Source organism: Crocodylus porosus, unplaced genomic scaffold, assembly GCF_001723895.1.
Source record: "Crocodylus porosus isolate Cpor-Errol unplaced genomic scaffold, CroPor_comp1, whole genome shotgun sequence".
NCBI lineage: Eukaryota > Metazoa > Chordata > Crocodylia > Crocodylidae > Crocodylus > Crocodylus porosus.
Window position 1 is genome coordinate 46,787,912 of NW_017728949.1, and position 21,366 is coordinate 46,809,277.

The following is a 21,366-nucleotide window of genomic DNA, read 5'->3' on the forward strand; positions in this document are numbered from 1 at the left end:
TCACGTTTTACTAGAACTGTTCTAAATATAATTGGGAATCCACAACTTTTTCCACAGCAGCATATCTTGTGGTTCTTGGATAAGGAGAAATTAAACATAGGTTCATTCTTTTTCTAAAACTATTGACATGTAGTGTATTGGTGAACTGCATGCAGGAAACTGTTTTACCATAAATAACAGTAATCTACGTTGCTCACAAGCCAAAAGAATAAAGACTAAATTTTTATCCTCTGTATTTGTTAAGTGTTTATGTTTTTACTGTCTAATATTAATACAAATTAATTTATGGGTTTTTATTAAGATAACAGGGGACTCTTTTTAGTGATGAGGCTGGATACATTATGGATTATGCCAGTATTGACAGACATTTGTTATCATCTGATATATATATTTTAAACCATATGTAATTAATTATTAGTCTTGATTCAGTTTCTAGTGGACAGCCTCATGACACATAGTAAATAATGAGGTACCTGTTCATTGTGTTCAGGATTAAATGGGCATGGCCTCTGCAATTATTGTCATATCCACAGAGGTCCCTTCAGATTAAGTTGGAGGCACATTGCTGGAACAGTGTAGGATTGCTTTTGTATTGCTGATGCCCATGCTTTACAAAGCCTGTGGCCTTAAAGGGGACTCCAGCCTGCAACACAATTGGTATGGCATCTTCCACAAAACATTATATGAACTCCTAAGGAAAAACAAGAAAAATGAATTATAAAAGCAAATGCCATAAAAGTTACAAATGTTAAATTGTATTTCTTCTTTCATGCTTATTTTTTTATATTTGCAACTTGCCTAGAGTTCAGGGCAGTGCTGTAGTGCTGTAAGCTATTAGTAGTTGTTGCTGTTAACAATGTTCTGGGTGCTGTGAAAGAGATAACATGATACAACCCCACAAGTTCTAAACATGTGAATAAATCACTGGAGAGGAAGAAAATGAATCTTAATGGTTTGGGTTGTTTTTTAAATCTTTCTTCTTCACCATTAGAGGTTGGAGATACATCATTGGTTGCTGATAAATTAGCTCTAAAAATAGACCTAAGTATAATTTCACTGATTAATACTTTCAATTTATTTGATTCATTATCTCTTCTAAATGTGAATTAACAGAACAACTACCTAAGGCCACAAGCAGACATTAAAACAATAGTGTTGTTGGGATTAGAAAAATGTTATGCTGCATCCCAAATATTATGCCTCCTGTCATACTCTTCTGGCAGGACAGGAGGTGTAAGGTTTGACATAAGGTATAAAATGGCTTTGATTCCAGTTGCCCCATTGTGGAGGTGCACCCAGCCCAATTCTGTAGATCAGGGAGGGGGCAGCTCTGTCCTGGGCTCAGGGAGGTCCCCAGGCTCTAGCAGGTTCCATAGCAGGACTGTCTGACAATCAGATGGTGCTCAGCAGTCTCGGGTCCAGTTTATGACCCTGAACTATCTAGGCCAGGGCTAACAATCAGCTAAGTGTCAGTCCCAGCAGTTTGGAGGGCTTTCATCAACCTGGGAATTAAAATCTCACACCTGGCAGCTCTGATGGGCATGGGGGATCTGGGACTCCCAATGGAAAAATAGGGGCTGAAGGGCTTCCCCAACCAGGGACTTTAAACCACAGCCCCTGTTGGGAGACCTTGATCTCTTCCCCCATGCTTCAGGGCAGCCCTGGACTAGTGGAAGACCAGGGCTGCCCAAGGCCAGTGCCAAAAATATTGTTGTTGGGCCAGGAGACCATGGCTGTCCAGGGTTGATCCCAATTATCAGCTGATTGTCAAACACTATTTTTGTAGCCCTGTAGGGGGTGCAAATCTGCCTGCTCAACTACTGAAGTTGCACAAATGTAACCTTTGTCCATAATCTTTTTTTTTTTTGGTTACAACACAACATCTCAATATGTGTGAGTTTTTTTTTTCAGATTTATATCATTCTTATTGGTAGCAATGGTAGTATGTTACAAACGCCTATCTAAATAAATGTATGCCACATAAGGTGTCTTAGAAATGATTCTAGGACATCCAGAAGTGATTTGCTTTTATGAAGATGAAATAGGCTGTACTGCATATGGGGCACATCTACACATGCCCCTATGGCACCATTGTTTCTGTGCTGTCATTTAGTACTTCCTTTTGGAAGTAACAGCCTGTACTGCACTGTGCACATGGCACACGGTTATTTTTAGCTGTTGTGTCACTGTAGCAATGCACTATACTGAGGGAGTGCGTCACTACAGCGACACATCTTCAGCATCATGGTTTTTGCCCACGGACACTACATCATTGTAGTGTGTTGCTACGGCGATGTAGCATCATGTATAGAAGTGCCCACTGGGATCTAGTTAGTTCAAGAAGTAAAAAAGGAAGATTTTCCAAAACTAGTGGCTGTCCCAATGTTAGGTATATCACCCAAGAGTCCAGAAACTCCTGCTGTGCTTTCTTTTTGTGAGCACACCGAGAAGTGCTAGGGTAAGCTTTCAAGTTATGGAGGGAAATGCTCCTCTGGGACACTGGGATCTCGTATACTGTTCCAAATTAGTTTCATTTAACTATACTGGCAGTGTAACGTCTACCACCGATTCATAGGAAGAGCTTATGAAGCCTCTAGAAAACAATTACTAGTACAAGAGAAAAGAAGTTAAGTTCTTGGCCTTGTTCAACGAATGACAACAGTCTTATTGACTTCGGGTTAGAATTCACCCCTTATTTTTTTTAGCCACAATTTTTGAGGACTCCCTCTTCTGTCAATATTGCACACCAGAAACATTACAGCAATCACTTGCTTTTGGCAGCACACATTTAGCACAAGCTGAGTTACCTGTGCTAAAAAAATGGGGATGAAAAGGAACCTCTGACACTTGTTGCCACTTTAGAACTTGAACAGATATTTCGGCAATCCTAGTTCCATCCTGTTGAGGGCGCAAACATCTGCCAGCTCACTGTGATATTCTCTGGTTTCTGTCTTAGATTTAGCCTACTAAGAAATCAGTACATAAAATAAAGATTAAAATAGTAGTGAAGAGAATAGAGATATTAATAAAACCTTTAGCTTTATGCTTTGTTTCTTTCCAAAGCAACTTTAGACAATGCTGATATTTGTGCTTTGTAGAGAGCACTTTTGCTTCTGGGTTCAGGTTTTACGGCAGCTTGTAATGCTATATGCAGCACTCAGACTGCACTGGTAGGAAACTGCTGGATATATCTGAGATTGCTGAAATACAACAGTTGTGCCTATGAAAATGCACTGGAAAATTCCATAGACAACCTTCTGCTTTTATTATAGGAACTAAAGGGGAAAAAACCTGATCTAAAATAATCACAGGACTCAAGTACCTACTGTGATGAGGAACCAGGCAAACAAAAACAACAAAGTAGCATTAAAAATCACCTACCAAAGGCCCTTATGTGTTGATTGTTTTGGAGTTATCAAATTACTAATTTGCTCTTCCTATAAAAAAGAATTCAAAAAAGCTTTTCTGGCTTTAAGGTACATTAAGAGAAAAATTACATCTGCAGTACAGGAATATTTAATTGCTGCCCAGCCTCTGCGTTATTAACATTTTGGGAAGGGGGGCGGGGAGGGAGAGGCAAGGGGGGAGAGCAGCAGCAACATATTGAAATACTTCTTTCCTTGACCCCAAAACACAGATAGGTTTTATATCTGTGATCCATTACACAGCCTCCATCCCTTCACATTTTTTATGTTTTTCTTTCTCTGCCATTGAGCCAAAGCTGCTTCACCATGAAACATAGCTCTATTCTAGTGCCTGCCTTAAAAAAAATCATACTGCAGTGTAACCCAAGCAAAGTAAACTGCGGCACAATCTCTTCTCTCCAGAGACCAAGGAAATTGCACACAGAAGCACACATGATCTCTGCTGCAAGAAGATTTGATGAAAATAGGGAAAGACACTTCATAAACAATTTATAACATCTAAAAAGGCAACTGGGCCAAGTACTCTCTACACTTATATTTTTTATTATCCATCATGCACATAATTGGCCTTCTACATAATTTATATTATATATAATTTTTTCTCTCTAATTTAAGTAAAATGTAAATTGTGTGTGTTCTTAATGTGTAATATTTGTTTAACAATTATATACTTTTTTAATGGTATTGTTACAGGGTTTTGGCTGTTATAATATACAAAGCACTGCAATGCAGAGAATTGTTTTCTGAATTTTAACCAAGTAGTGAGACCTCTATAATATATACACGATAAGTGGCCAAAGACTTGTGCAGGATTTTTTTTTCTGTATTCTATAAAAATGCCAATGCTTTTAGATACCATGGCAACCCCTATCACGTGGTACTTGTTACATTTCTAAAATATATAGCAGTCTCTTATCCACATCAGTATCTTTGAATGACAAGAGGATCTCTGCTAAAGCAACAACTCTGTTAACATACACACAGATGAACAACGGTGTAAATCCTGCAGTTCCTACCACAAGCTATAATATGTAATGAGTATGCAATTAAAAGGAAACATCAGGAGTGTGCTGTGTCATTGGCACACAGAAAGTTAGAGTGCCCCCTGACCATGCACAGACATGGATCACTGCGTCACTCCTGTTGTTCTGTAACCTTTTGATTGCTTTAAAATGTGCGAGGTGGAATGTTTCTGCTGAACACTGCTGAATTATTCTGTGTGTTTAGGTGGAGTACACCTGCTGTCCTCCTGAATTCATGAGGCTGCAAACTGGCAGAAAGGAAACAGAAAAGTAGGAAGGCAGCAAATACAGGTGGCTGGGCGCACCTGTTTGGAACAGCATGAAGTCAAAATGCAACTGTTCGGTAGCAGCGCATGGGAGCATTATTAAAACTCTCTATGGCACCATCTTTGTTGTTTGTCTTTAAAATCTGATCTCTTTCAGATATTAGACATAGGTATAAAATTGTATATCTATATTTTCTATTTTCTGTCAGAATAATATGTCAAATTTAGTAATGAAATAAGAAATTGTAACAATTCATAAACTCAATTTGAAAAGAATACTAAACATCATAAGAGGTGTGTGAGGGACCACAGAAACATGTTAAAATGATTTTCTCTTCAAGTTTTGAGGCCAACATATTCAGTTTGTATTTGACTTTAATGCCCAGATGGAAGAGGTAAAAATCAGAAATAGTGAAAAATGTTGTTGTTTGTATCAGTTACTGTTAGTAACAAAAACAGCGTTAATTTGTTTCTACCCTTATGCTGTAATCTGAATGCCTACCTTAAATTGTCTTGAAATTTTTAAGTTGCTGAGTCTTTTGCAACTCTAGATAAAGCAAGGAGAATGTCTTATATTTTCTTGCAAAAATGCACTAGTTCACTGTGCGAATACTCTCTTAAAGCAAGGAAAATGCATTAGAGAGCATTTGAAGAAAGTACAGCAGAGAGAGAGCAAAAATGACAGACTCAGCACAAAGGAAGCTTTTTGCTTGTATCTGCCCCATGATCATGCAGCAAAACAACACAAATTTGTAATTCAATTGATCCGAAAACTCTTCCTTATTGCCAAATTTTATGAAGGCTTGGGATTGTTACTCCATTATTTACCTGAGCTGTGTGTTTTTGACAGAACATAAGCATTGTTTGTCCTGAAAATACTGGGTTAGATACTGGATGGCAGTCAATGGGTACATCTACACTAGGCCCTAGAAATGCAGTAGACTTAACTACTGCACATTAGTGCATCACAGCAAAAGCTGTGCTAATGCATGAATGCACAGTAGAATTAAGCTACTGTATATTAGCATCGCATAAAAGGTGTTATTACTGGTACTAAAATTAATGAGCTGTAATTACAGCATATTAATGCACATGTAGATGTTCCCAGTGGAACTTGTTTTCCTAAGGGACTTAGATATTATGAAAGTCCCACACGGCAAAATAACAATAAAATTATTTAAAAGTCAAAATACATGTTTTAATGACTGTAGATCATATTAATAAGTAAGAACATCCTAGCTTTTTAATTCTAGAAGAATTTTTAAGAACATAAAGGTTAAAAAGGGTGGCAGTTGTCTTGCTAGAAATCCTGGCTCATGCTGTAAGAAAGCCATCTCCACCTGATGCAGCTGTGAATGGGTACTCAGTGGTTTGGACTGGGGAGCCAGAGGAAACTAGGTAAGGAAGCTAACCATACCACTTCCTTGTGTGTCATTGATTAAAGAAGATGACCCATCTTAATCACTGTAACCCAGACTGCTTTCAGACAGAGTGACTGACAGATTTTAAGGAAACTTTCAAGTTACCTGTTGCTTTCCTTTCTGCACCTCTCAGTCTGGAGAATGAAAATAAATCAGATGGGTTCATTCTTCCCTTCTCTCCATTAACACACACTATGTGGTCCCCTTCCTGTGGACAGAAATCCACAGGTATACCAGCCCCTCTGTCTTTGCACTTCCTCTGCCCTTTCCCTCAGATAGAGAGCTCTCTTAAACCTGCTTTTTCACTGCTGACTTTTGTTCTACCTCCCCATATGTCCCTTCATCCAAAGTTCAAGGGAAAACAGATAACAGTGTGTGCCATGCCCAGAAGCTCCTGTGGTAGTTGGATGATTTTAGTATTGACTCCTGGGAGATTTGCATACCTATCCAAAATGCATCCAAGCTGTATTCTTAATAACAGTGATTCACTTTCAGATGTTTAAGGTAAGTTCAATTTGTACTTTGCCACAAACAAAATGTGGGCTTCATTGACACAGTCAGCAGATTTAGGTAAGGGGTTTGCTGTGGTCTGGTTTTTTTATTTTTATTTTTTTAACATCTTAAACTTCATGTTCTGACTCGTGCAGGAGACTTGGTCCCAAGTGCCAATTTATAGAATGCATCACAAAAGGTTAAATACTGACATGGAAAATATTGGATTGCCAGCATGGAAAGTATTAAATCAATGTCTCAAATTAATTAATGGTAGATCAGTGTCTAAAAATCAATGCCATAGCATCTCCATACCCACATTATTGGTGATGGGATCAATAATCACATTTAGAACCTAAGCTGGTCACAGACATTATGGGCATCTATACTCGTGCTTTGGGATGGAGGGGGGAGGTGCTTTAATTAGAGTGTCTCTGAGGCCACTATAATTAAAGCACCCACAGCAGTATGTGTATCATAGGCAATATGTAGCGGGGGCATGTGCCTCCCCTGAAATTGGCCCTCGCTGGCTGGGGAGTGGGGAGCATCGGCCAGTCCCCCCTCAAGAAGCACTGGCACCACTTCCAGTTTTGCCAGTAGTACTTCTGGTTTGCTTCTGCTGCTTCTGGGGTCAGCGATCAGCCTCTGAGGGATCCCTCCCCTGTCAGTGATCAGTCGCTGGTGCCCCCACTCAGAGTCAGAGGCACCAGTCACCCATGACATGGATTCAGTATCCCACACTTCAAAATAGTGGCAGGGCACTTTAACTGAAGCTCATTTGACAAGCTTTAGTTAAAATGCTCCCACCACCATTTTGAAATTCAGGGATGCTGAATACATATGATGTGGAGGCTGCCAGAGTGCACTAATTAGCACGTGTTGGAGCAGAGGTCTGTCATGTGTATAGATGTCCATTATTCAAAAAGACTTCCCAACATTCTTCATGAATACATTTTCTATATCCCCATTAACGCTCTTTTTTAATATAGATGAGAATTAATTTTGATCAGAATTGAAAGACAATAGTAAATTGCTATAGTGCAAAGGACGGTAGTCACTTGCAAGTGTAGTAAACAGTCTTTAAGGAATATTTAAAGTGCTTTCTACAGCTATTTATTCTGCAGAGGAATTTTAAATTCTCAGATCTACTATAATGAACATGGGGCATATATTTGTGACTATTTCTAAAGGAACTGCAATAGACAGGTATCTACATTAGACCACTCACTGAATGGTTCCTTTCTCCTTTATTAATTCAGCCCAGTGAATGTGCAACTTGCAAACATATATAGAAACCCTAACAAGGTGGATTAAAATTACTTCTGAGCTGTTCAAAGTTAAATAGCATTATGTTCTTGAAAAAGCTCCAGTGTTCAACAGTTTTTCTGGCATATCCTGCATATCGGAGAAATTATTGAATACTTCGTCATTGTAACAATGCACTTTGATTTTTTTTTTCACTTTCCTATTTCTAGAGTGGTCCTTGACATCAAAGGGTGACTGATTTCCTGAGGGAACAAAATGTCTTCACTATAAATCAGACTAGAAAGAGTAACAGAAGGCAATTTTACTTTGTCACGTGGGCTGTTCCAAGTTGTTGTAAAACACAAGCAGTTTGGAACACGGGCTGATCAAAAACCCGCAGAAGTTGATGGGAACTGTTCCACGCATTTCAGTCTCTGTAGTAAGTAAAATTCTTGGGGAGGGCATTGATTTTTGTCAAGCTAGCTTTGCCAAACATAGATAATGGTATTATAGATATAGTATCACTTGCAGGCCTTTGATGTAAGGAGCAGAAAAGGGATTGCAGATTTAGCATTATTAGTTTGTTGAAACTGGGTGAGATTTGTACTTCTAAGTATTGAAGTGCTGATGGGGGACTGTCAGCATTAAAAAGCAATGAAACAGAATCCCACTGGATGTGTATCAAAGGACAAGGTCTCTAACATGGTATGTACATGTAAACCCGAAGGTTTTACAATATGAATAGGGACTGTGTAAAATAAAGGATAGCTGATGATGAACTGCACTGCAGAACAGTTTGGTGGTGGTTATTAATATGTACAAGATAAATGTTTTTATCTTTAGCTGCAAAGTTTCACCCAAACCCTGATAAACATCGTTGCATCTAAGGCTCAAGAGAAATCTTGTATTTGTTTGTTTAAAATTATGAAGCACTGTATAGTCATTGATTGTAGAATATGATTTGTGGCTTTCTCTAAGATAAAATAGAATCTCCTGTAGAATACATCCAGAAAGCTAGACATAATATTAAACATATAAAAAAGACATTGATAATAGCAGGTCTCTGTGTAAAAGGAAAAACTATAAATAGGGTCTCTTGACTAGTATATACTTTCTAGATTACCAGGTTAGATTAGCGTGGTTAGATTGTAATAAAGTTATGACAAAAGATACCCCTGATTAATTAATATTGAAGCTAAACATATTATTTATAACTAAGAAGAAAATATGTTTAAATATCAACAGTTAACAAGTAATATTAGTATTTTTATCACATATCAGAATTAACATAATATATTTCAGAGTTTCTTCTTCAGGATTATTAACCAAAAAAGTCTGTGTCCTTTTAAAGATGCCTTGGTACACTGCATTAAAGATATCCATATCTTCATTTCTGTATATTTTCTTTGCTCTAAAAAGTGCAGTTCTACTCCTTGGACCAACAGATTCTGATTTCAGATCTTCAACTTTGTCGTCTTTGACGGTAATGTTGTATTCCAGGAGCTGCAGTCAAGTGTCTGTGAGATATAATTCAAATTCTTCTATTATTTAATTCTAAAATCTGCTAACCTACCTTCCTTTCAAAAACTTATTTCTGAAATGTTATTCTGTGATAGTTGACAACCTTCTGATACTTTCATGAATGACCTTGGTTGTTAGATCACTGGACTGTAGACATTGAATGGCTGTTCAGTCTTGACTGATCTGCTCTTACTTGAGAATTTTCTTGTACTAGGGTTGTCTAAGTCTTCCAAAAGAATTTCATGGGTGTTGGTTGTAGACATAAGCAGGCAAGGTTCTTTGGGTAAATCCAATATCTTTTATTAAAACAACTCAAATAGTTGGAAAGACTTCCACAGAAGTCTAGAAAGCTATTTCTAGAGTTTGCTTAGTTAGAAAGCCAAAAAATTAGCAACTGTACTGAGAATTTTAAAAGAGATATTTGGGATCTCACAGAATCAATTGGTTGGCTATGTGATATATCAAGTACCCTGGAGTAAGAGTCTGTGAGAATTCAATTATAAATCAGAAAAGAAACAAGCAAAAGATCATGTAACTCTAGAGTAAGAGAGTCAACACTACTTCAGTGACAAACAAGACATGTAAGTGCCTAAAAGAATGTGGTTAAACCAGAAAAGAAATATAAAAAATACAACAACAACAACAAAGAATATCAGCTCCTATTAACAAATTGTCTTTGGCCGTCTTTGTTACCAGATCAACTTTCCAGATGGTAAGGTGCTATTGCACAAGAGCAAGAATTTCACAGTTGGGCCTCTACAGTACAGGATGAATTGCAGAACTTCTGGGGCTCCACTGTGCTCATGCAAAGTGGGTAGAAAATGTTATCAATTTGGATTCAATTTGGATTAAAGAAGCTGTAAGTCTTATATCTTCTGGAATGCTGATGCTTCACATGGAAGTGGTTATTGACATTTTTTAAGAAATATTTTTAATAAGCATTTGGAAAATCCCTTTGAGCCTCCATTTTGTAAGAAGTTATTACAGTTTACCTTTATCAATACATCTGAGAGCCCATGTCTGGTCTTACTGAGATCAGAATCTGTCATTTCCCTTCATGCAAGCAAGATTCAGCCTCTGAAGTAGGTTACAGTAAAAGAGAACAGAAAATGCTTCCTCTTCATAGTCCCCCAACAGCAAAAGGGAAATGATACTTTTTTTAAATATCAAGCAAAAACACCAGGAATCAGTTTATTGCAGCAGATGTTATGGGAAGTAAAATTGAAGAATAATTGGATCAACAGTAGCAATTGCGTTTCCCATGTGTCGACACCAGGAAAGGCGTGCCAGGTAACCTAATTAACATACACTTCACTAGTAACTAGACAGGTTTTTAAAGGACCAATAAAGAAGAAACTCCCTGTAAACAAAGAAGAAATTCTTCTTAAAATTAAAATTAATTTAGATCTATTTTGGGATCAATAGATACCTAACTAGAAAGGATGTTTTCTTGCCACAAAAAAAGAGAGATTTCGAGGAGATGACATTATTTGAAGTCTTCCTCTGTAGTAATAGGAAGCATTGTGGTACTAATTTTAATAAGAGGCTTATGTATAAATAAACATCATCAGGACCAATTTTTCAAAACTAAAGCATATATCAGGTAAATGTTCATACAGATGGCCAGGGGGCCCTAACTGCCTCTGAAGTAGGTTACAGTAAAAGAGAACAGAAAATGCTTCCTCTTCATCATCCCCCAACAGATACATTTTTTAAATATCAAGCGCTGCTTCTGTGAACAAATATGCTCTACTTTTTGCTCTTATGCATAGAACTGGCAAAGGCCTCGGGAAGGAATAGTTTCATTCATAATCTAGTGAGAGTTACTCTGTGTTTGATTACATTTTTGTTAATAGTCTTAAGAGTATAGTTAAAACAGCATTTTCAGGTCATTTAAGTTTTAAATTTTCCTACCTTTTAGAAGTTTTGTTATGGTAGCAGATACCTTTCTGAGTTTGTCTACATGATTTTATTGCTGTAGCACCAAATAACTTAAAGTAATAAGAACTTGTCCTACACAGTTATTTGTGTTCTTCTTGCAATTAAAAATATTGATCTAAAAAACCTTGGCATTGTTGTATCCTCAGTCTGCTCAAACTGTCACTGCTCAAATTGGAGGTGTATTCATAGAGACATTCAAGCTAGTAGACCCAAGGGCTAATTGAGAAGTCCCTGTAAATAAAGCCTCTTATCAAAAAGGCTTTTTTGACAATTTGGCCATTTTCTATACAGAGACAAATGGGCCACAGTTTTCTCTCATTGATTATTCCATCTGTCCCTCAGTTTTTAACTTCTACACTCTCTACCTCTCCACAACAGAAATCAGCAGCAGACTCCACTCTACCTTTTGACCCTTTTTTAACCACCTTCCTGCAGAGACCAGAGATGTGGGTTTTCTGGAAAAATTTGAACTGGAAAATTTTCCAGGAAAAAAAATCCAGAAAATTTTCCAAAAATAGAGCACGATCTGATTTAGCATGTTTACTTGACTTATTTTTAGTAAACAAAACTAAAAAACTACCCCCCTGTTAATTTTATGTTTCAACAGCCACAAGTATTTGAACTGAAATATTTGATTAGGAAAATTATTAAATACAGCACACTTAATGTGATTTAAATGTTATAGTCAAACACATTCAAAGCTTTATGTGAAAAGAAATTATTGTTATTGGAATACTTGTAAAAATGTAAAGACAATACACAACAGCATGTTCTTCCCTTCTATTGTTTGTTTAAATTTAAGGAAAAAAATGAAGGCACTGAAAACTGTTAACGCACTAATTTTAGCATACACATGATATGCCACGCTTTGGCTGTGCAGGTCAAATTAAAACCAATTAAGTGAATTCATAACTTGATTTTTGGTTTTGGATTTTTATATAAGTGTATTTACCCTCCTGTTTACAGATCAATAAAACATATGTACTCTCTCACACAGTTCCTAGGGATAATCACCTGCATAACATTAATTACAACTTTGAAACTGCCAAGCTGCCTAATATTGTATTGGCATCCACTCATTGTTGCTAGTGAATGTTATGAAACAATGAATTTTTAGAAATGAAAAATTTCCCACGGACAAATAAAACACTGGAAAATGTTCTGCCCCACATCTCTGGCAGAAGCTGGGGAAGCATTGAGAAGCAATAACCTTCTTCACACAAGATCCTTATGTATATGTAGCATGTAGTGCCATGAAGTGCTACTGACCAGAATTTGCTACTCTACCATTATTGAGTACTGGAGTAATGGCGAGGATGCTCAGTAACATCTGCTGAAGCTGCTGTCCTTTACTTGGATCAGACTATGCTTCCTACACATACAAAAAAAAAGTGCTATATTGGTGGGGAGGTGGAGGGAAGGGGGGCAGAAGACATAAGGTCGAGGGAGCTGGGTTCTTCGTGGCTCTGATTTGTGTAAGAACAGAAAATCTGTTGGGCTCTTTGGACAAGCAGCCACCTATAAACGCAGGCAGCAGAACTGGATGGCCCAAGTGGGCCCTCTCAGGCCGATTTTCCAACGTAATAGGTATGTTTATAATCTCATAGCAAATTACGAATTTGCTGTTCTAATTACCTGAATAGTGATCTATTCCCTGTTCCTGGCAAATGTAGTTTTCTTTCATTAATGTAATTGATATATATGGATTTTAGAGATGGTATTTTAATCAATCCAGTGAAGATGTATCTCACTATTCTAATTGAGATATGGTTTTAATATAAATTAATCACAAAAAAATAATGATTTTTGTTCATAGCTAAATAATCACTTCTCTTAACTTTTTCTAGTATAGAAGCTTTGATCCATCGGTAAGGACTTTCTCAACCACTGGTTTGCATCTCTCCCCAGCCCCTTAGGGTTCGTCTCCACTGGAAAATATTACTAAAATAACAACTGTCTGTACATTCTGATATAACTATTTTATTTTAAATTTCTTCACTATATTTAGTCCTATAGAATTTTCTCCCTTGAAAATATTTTTGCACTCTAGTCAATTCATCTTTCAATCTTTTTGATATGCTACACATATTCTCTCACAATGTATATTCTTTAATCCCTAAAATTGAATTTTGTGGCTCTTCTTAGCAACTTCTCTAACTTTTCAATCTCTTTTTAAATATTTAGGTACCAGAACTATTTTGTAATATTTTGATATATGGATTAAGTGTCAGAATCACACCAAGGTGTAAAAGTGTAACCAAAACAAATGGTTGGAAGTTAAAACCAGACATATTCAACAGCAAATAAAGGCACACATTTTCTACAGCCTTTCCTATAAACTGCCAAAGGGGTGTATTCTGTATCTCTTGATATCAACTAATAAATCTTGAATGCCATTTTGGAAGACATGCTTCATTCAAACAGAAGTTATTGTGGTCAGTGCAGGGGTAAATTGGTGAAAGTCTGGCTTGTATTACAGATAGTCTAAATCAGAATGTGTGATATAATAGTCCCTTCCGGCATTACAGTCTGGGGATTTTGTGGCTATGTGCTAATATTAACATACCTGATTGACTGACCATGTCTAAGAAAACAAGTAACACAATTCAAAGTATAAACACTAATACAATGAACATCAGCAAGATTAATGAAGCAATCAAAGAGAAATGCACTTTAGTTAATCTTCAGGATTGGGAATTGGTTAAAGAAATGGAAGGGATGTTCTTATAAAGGGAAAACAAAATTACTTAGTACTGCATAGACCAGGGCTGTCCAACTTTAGCATAGCTAAGGGCCACATGCAGCACAGCTTGTGAGCCTCAGAGCACACACTGTGCACACTACATGCTGTTGGGACCACATGGGCTCTCCAGGACCTCCACTGCATGAGCCTTGCACTGTGACTACTGCATGGGCAATCCCCCTACCATTGCTGTCACCCCCTCATGGGCACTTTTTCCCCACCTCCCAGCTCCCTGCTGTCATGCAAGTTCCTCCCTCCCCACCACTGTGTAGGCTATCCACCATCTCATTGCCACCATCATGTGGGAAGTTCCCACCCTCTTGCCACTACCATGAGAATCCCCTGCCCAAGCACCCCTTCTGTTGTCATATGGCCTCCCACCTTGCTGTCCTGCCCCAGAGACCCCAGCCACTTCCACCTTAGCAGCCAGAGCAATGATGGCCAGGCAGGTGCCCAGGAGTTGCATGTTAACTTCTTCAGCCTGAAGCTGCCAGTTGAACATCCCTAGGACAGACCAAACTAGTATAGGATGTTACAAGATGCATTAACAAAGAATGTAAGCACACATCTAAAAAATCTTTTTTGCTAAAACAAAACTCAGATTTAGGCCCAATTTAGCAAATGGGACATACCAGGTGCATCTACACATGCATTAATGCACCTTTTCTAATGTGCATTAAAATTAGTGAAGTACTAATTAATGTGCACCAGAGTGCGCAGTACATTTAAATGCTTTTTTTAGTGATGCTTAATGTGCAGTAGACTCTTTTACTGAGCACTAGCATAATGTTACAGTTTTTTACATGATGCTTTAATGTGTAGCTAAATAGTCTACTGAACATTCAAGCACATGTGTAGTCATGCCCACCTATACTCAAAAACAGAGCCAACTCCAAAAACAGCTTCGCAGAAGTGCAAAATTTTATTTCCTTTATCCTGAGGATTCTTTCTGAAATACAGCTTCACTTGCCCCGGGGAATCAGTGCCATGTATGCTACTAGGCTGTTGACAATTCTTCCTTTGCATATTTTTGTTGATGTAAGCTACAGAATTCAGCCCAAAGATGAGGCATAATTGATGCCTTGAGATACAAATGCACAACCCCTCATATCTATGACAACTCTCTAAGCTAAAAACAATAATCATTATTTCTGTGATAATTTATTATTAAAGTTATATCTTAACTAGCACAATGACATACAACTTCTCAATGTTAACCAAAGTAAAAGATGACATGCTGAGGCTTGATTAAAAAAAAAATTGAGAATTGATAAAAAATCATGTTTAAAATAAATATCTCGAAAGAAAGAATGAAAGCAAGTGTACTCCCGGGTTATCAAATTCTAATAGAAGGGTATCTCCTGATGGAATTTGCTCCTCTGCTCCTTTTATCATGTACCTGTTCAGGGATGGTAACTGTCATGGATGTGGGGGTAGCTCCTCATGGTTTGCAATCTCTGGACCAGAAAATATGGCAAGGTGAGGCACAGCAAATAATGACAAGACAGCAAAAAATAATAGCAAGATATTAATATCTGCTACTGGTAGCAAATTGTGACTCATAGTAGGTGATGGAAAACATGAAAGAACTTGTAAGAGACTGGAGGATTTCTGTGAGAAGAGTTGGATGCTCAAGGAGAGGATGAAGAACTACAGGGTACAGATAAGTGCCTGTTCATGTGAATTATAAATGACAATGTTTAGCTGGAATTAAGCACAAAAAGATGAGTTAAAAATCTGGCTTTGCTGAATGAGAATTTCACCATTGACTTCAGTGGGACCAAGCTATCACCCAGGATTCTTTAGGATGTGGGGGGGGAAATGGTATCTCTCATTGTGCCTAAGAGGTGAACTGGGGTCAGTGTTCCTACAAGCAGGAGAACAGTGATAGGATAGTTGGTTTTTATATTTCCTTCCTTTCTTTTTTTTTAACTTGCATGCTTGAGTGTATTTACATGCATACATGCACCTGCACACTTTTTCTGTATGCATTTGTAAGGGGCATTAAGGAATGGTGGGAATAAATTTCTCCAAATATAAACTGATTACACATAATGAATTATTGCAAAGGTTTACTGATGTATATTATCATGGTCAGTCACCCAACTACTTATTACAATACAAAGAACCATAGACTTTCCATTACTTTTTCAAGCAACATCCCTTCCTTTCCAGCTAACCCTTTCTGGGTTGCCCAGGTGACAGGAGAGTTGTTCCAACCATTTTCCTCAGAAACTTGGCTGGATAAGGAACCCCCCCACCAGGGTTGACCAAGAGCATAGGCTGAATCTGGCTGATCATATTAAGATTAAATAGCAAAGCATGACAGTACTACAGCATAGCCATGGATTAAAAAAACACCGGATCAAATCATCTGCTAAAAGACAATGACAACTCAACAGTGCAATCCTGTTTATTTCTAAAGAGCTTGTCAACTACCTGTTTTTGATTTAGAAAAATGAGCTTACTCTCTCTGGGACAAAGCCAAAGCAATACTAATAAGACAACTTCTTAAATTAGCATTCCAGGGAAGAAATTCCTGGAGGACAGCCAAAGATACTGATAGAGAAGCTGGCTGTAAACCTGAGGTTTTCAGTGGTGCAGGTTGATACAAGTATGACACTTCATTTGTCTGCAAAACAAGTTATCTCCTGTGATTGCTAGAGGAAGCATGAGACCAGTCTAAAACAAAGAATGAGGGACCCAAAATATTGTGCAGGACTCTAATCATGAGAATTTAAAATGTAAAGAATCCGGTACCAAAATGGAAACTGAAATCTATAGCAAATCCAAAGTGCTCTTTAGCCCTGGATTTCAGTACTCTGTGAAAGCCACTATTCTTTCAAAGCTATTCTATCCATTGAAAATCATTTTCAAGGTTTCTTAACTGAAGTTCATAACTTTCACTTCTAGAATTCTAGGTTCAAATCCTACATGTGGCTTACTGGCAAATTTTGGCAACCTCAATCTGGTTCTCAGTTGGAAAGATGCCTGTATCACCAAACCAATTGGGTTCTGTATTACCAAACCATCAAAGGCCTGAAGTAATACACAGCAGGTGAGGAAGTTAAATTTTACACTTGGCTCTAGTGAAGTTAGCAGTCACACGTGTGACCAGGCAGAAATGGATTTTAGTCCACCTTTGCATTGGTTATAGCATACTGTAAAGCTAATACAACTGTTCCTTGCCTATGTGGCTTGTTCAATGCTTGTCTGTTAGAGCCAGAGTATCAGTCTTCTAAACACAATGCAAAACTGTCTTAAACTCTTAAACTGAGAATTGCTGTGCACTTACTTTCTTGAGATACCCACTAGGGTGACTCCCAGCTGCTTTGGAATTTGTTTGTTAGTTAAATGCAAGATGATGAAAAGTTATAATCTGTAGAAACAAATCATAAAATACATAAATTTGTATTATTTGTTTACTATATTGTTATCCTATTTGATTTAATTTGCATGAAAATTACCAGAAATATTATTGCTAAGGAAGACTCGCCTACATACAAGTAGAAGAATGACCTCTTTCTATTTTTGACAGCTAGGAAACTTCATACTACCATGTTTACTTGAATACTAGATGAGTTTTTTCCCCTTGGTCAGCATGGGGCAAAAAGCCTCCCATCTTACAGCCACATACCAGGAAACCTCATTAAATACATTGTCTATCATTCAACTGCTGTCTAAAGCAGCATGTTCTCAGTAATGGAAACCAAATATGACTTTGATTAAATGCAGCCAACACTGACCATAACTAGAAAACACATGACCAATGTGGGCTAAACATTCAGATAGGAAGTTAGCTGAGCAAAGTGGTTTGTATTGTAATTTGTTCCCTCTCAGGATCAGGCCTGAGAGACTGAAGGCAGAGTGTTTTTTTGGTGAGGAATGTGCCCCCAAAGGTAGTTGGGTATTGTTGTCTTTGATAGATTCTGGTGTGCAGTTTGTGGGGGTACTGGACATAGTTGGCAGTTTTGTGTTTTGAGCTGTAGGAAGTTGGCTTCAGTTCTGGTGATGAGGTTAGGTGCTTTTTTGAATGTACAAACAACTTGTAAGAGCTGGGCCTATGAACTGCACTTCATCGGTCTCCTAGGTAGTAGGTACAGAAACTCACAGACTCAGTATACACAGTGGAGTTCTGTCACACTGCAACCTGCTGGACATCTGACACCCCAGGCACCTCTGCACTTTTACCTGTGCTGCTACATCCCCCCTTTCCCCCTCTACCCCCCCACCCCAGCCTGTTCCTCCCCCCCGGTGCCTCCATTTCCACTGAATGGCTTTCTTGCCTCCATTGCAGGCCAGGGCAGCCTCTGGCTTCTTTACTATTCCTTCCTTCGAGGACCAACAGCAGGTACTTCCTCAGCCTGACAAAGGGGTTTTCAACCCTAAAGCTTCCAAAGATACATTTTGTAAGTACTCCTTTTTTTCCATAATACACATATAGACATAAAAACACAAGATAAGCCATCACACACCGTGAATAACATCAGATGTCCAACACAACACAACACCATTACTTCTTGCTGTTAATCCCTTTATAAAACGATAGGCTCCATGCCAGTTCTGTTTGGGTACCTTTGATGCTGCTGCTGATGCTACTGGTGTTGAGCCAGCTAAGTGTTTTTACCTGTTGTCACGTAAAGCAGAGGACCATCCATGTGGCTGTAGTGGAGGAGGAGGCCTCACTGGGGCACACTGCCATGTTGTGCAGAGGCCCCAGCGCCAGGAAAGGTGCACCTTAACACACACACAATGTCACCCACCCACATCACCCAATGAGACACACACAGCTGGCAGGCTTCATGGCCTGGCAGGGCCCAGGACCCAGGCCTGCACTAGATTTTACCCCCCTGTGCCCCAAGACATGCAGTCAACCAAGCAGTCACCCGCATGGCAAGTTTTGCCTGTCAGCAGCTCAGGGTGAAGTTCCCCCCAAACCCCTACAGCGAACTTCTTGAAGTTTGGCAGGATTCATGCTCTCAGCAGAGACTACCACCCCTGCAAGTTGCACCCAAATCAGAGCTAAAATAACAAAGTTATAGATATTTCATTCATTCCCCGTTATAACCTATAGCTGGATCTCTGAAGCTTTGGAGCCACTTTGGCCGGATCGAAGCGGCAAACCGATCCAGAGCTCTGGATCGGATCACAGCCATCTGAAGTGGCTGGATCCGAAGCTGGATCGGATCGCTGCCGACTCACACAGGCCTAGAATCTGGAGTACATGCACACACGGAGCAATGCGGGACTGTGGGTTCACCATGACTTGAAACAATGTTGGCTCTGCTGGGGTCCAGCCCAATAAACTATATAGAAAATAATGATCTTTTTGTCTTTAGACTTATTTACAGTTCATACTATATATAAGTAGGTGTCCCAGGGCAAGGGGAAGATATGAACTCTGAAGGGTTAAAGGAGAGTGAAAAGAAAGAAGAAATGAATAAAAACAGCTTACCGGCAGCAGGAACTGCGGCAGAGCTGGAAGCAGTGGTGGGACCCGCATGGCTCGTTAGCCACGGTTTTTTTAAAGGGGAAACAGCTGGGAGAGAGGGGGAGGAGAACCAACCTGGAAGTATAAGAAGGGGGAACAACAGAGCAGTGGGGAAGGAGAGGTGGCAAGAGAGCATCGAAAGAAGAGCCCCTGGGTCCACTAAGGAGGTGGAGGGGCTGGGGAACGCTGCTCACAGCTCAGAAAAGGATCCTGAACTGTGCCCAGGCAGAGACGCTGCTGTCTGACCGAGAAAGACCCAGGTGTCCCGGTTATATATAAACTTAGGGCCCCGAGGAGAGCCTACAGTGGGGACCTCATCAACAGAGGCAAAGGCCAGCGGACCTACAGAAAAAGAGATATCTGCATAAAGGGCCAGCTAAGACCCTCACGTCCGGGACAGAGGACCCATGCGAGAGCCCGTCGAGAGATGGTTCCTGTACTGAGGGACGTAGAGGGCACACATGCATGAGAGTACCTCACGGGCTAAGGAAGGCAGCCCTAATGGGGATGGGTATTTGGTAAAGGGGAGAGAACAGTACTAGGCACTCCCAGGTAGTGATCTAGGGTGTGTTGTGAAGGGGCATATAATCGTGGTGTCCGTATCCTGTTGGTGAATTATTTATTATTACTATCATTATTATTATTGTTTTGGACACCAAAGTCAGAGGGAGTCAGGGCCACTAAGGGCATAAGAGTCAAAGGGGATCTGGGCTTACTTGGCCCTCCTCTAGGGTCTAACAGCAACCAGGAGGAACCCCTCATAGAGTGAGGGTTGGCTGCTGACAACAGCAATAGCACACCACCAAGCCTGGGTATAAGGCGAGGTACAGGTTGGAGCCTCGCGAAGAACATCACGCCTCGGCCTTGGGGCAGCCGGAATCAGACAGTCGGACCCCTCCACCACTGAGATATCATCAAAGTCATGGCAGGCAGGATAAGGAGGGGAGAAGACCACCTGAGGCAGGAGATCGTGGCCCCATACACCTAAGGGACGGAGCGAAAAGTTATCATCAAGTCCCTGGGCCGGGTGATGAGGGACCATATGATTGAGGCCCGGCAGGTGCAGTAGGTACAAAAGTTCTGCTTAAAAGTGTGTTTATGCAGTACCTGTACTAAAACTTGCAGTGCTGAGGAAGAACAGAGAAAGAAGTTGCAGGAGAAGGGGTGGGGAGGGCAAAAGAGCCATCTAACCATCTAAAATTTACTTTATCTTCTGTAGCAGTAGGAAGGGGACAAATTCAAGCAAACATCCAATAATTAGATTCTACACCTGAAAAATTATAACAAATTTATAAATTTTCCATATATAGAATCTAATTGTTGAGGGGTTGTCCTATATTCAGGATTATCTTATATTTAAGTAAATATGGTACTTAGTTATGGTGGTTTGGATTGCCCCAAATGGCATTGCTTCAACATGGATAGCTAAATAATAGATAGATACAGATGCGATACATCAATACCTTAAATGAGATAAACTGAAGAGACAGTACAATGTATACATTTTATAGCCTGCCCTAATTTCTTTTACAGCAATTAAACCATTTGCAGATACAGGTCATGACCTTTAAAGCCTTTTTTAAAAATCACCTATTTTTCCACATAATGCAACAGAAGGCATAGTTAACAAAGGCATCATCTTCATTGCAATCACTGCAGTGATTGCAATATAGTGTAGAGACTGGGTGGCCAACAGGCACCCTCTGTGTGGCATGCAGCAGACCAGGGAGGGGACAAACAACACAGTAGCGGTTAGGGCAGGGAGCAGAACACAGAGCAGCATATCAGGCAGGGAGTTC

At 39.3% G+C, this 21,366-nt stretch overlaps 1 long non-coding RNA gene across 1 annotated transcript in view; it reads left to right on the top strand.

The window, feature by feature from the left end:
* Positions 1-8,239: 8,239 nt before the first annotated feature.
* The window catches only part of LOC109322535, a 42,539-nt gene continuing 29,412 nt past the window's right edge, over positions 8,240-21,366 (top strand). Inside the window, exon 1 of the long non-coding RNA XR_002104395.1 lies at positions 8,240-8,310. This is a non-coding gene — a long non-coding RNA (uncharacterized LOC109322535). The remainder of the gene's footprint in view (positions 8,311-21,366) is intronic.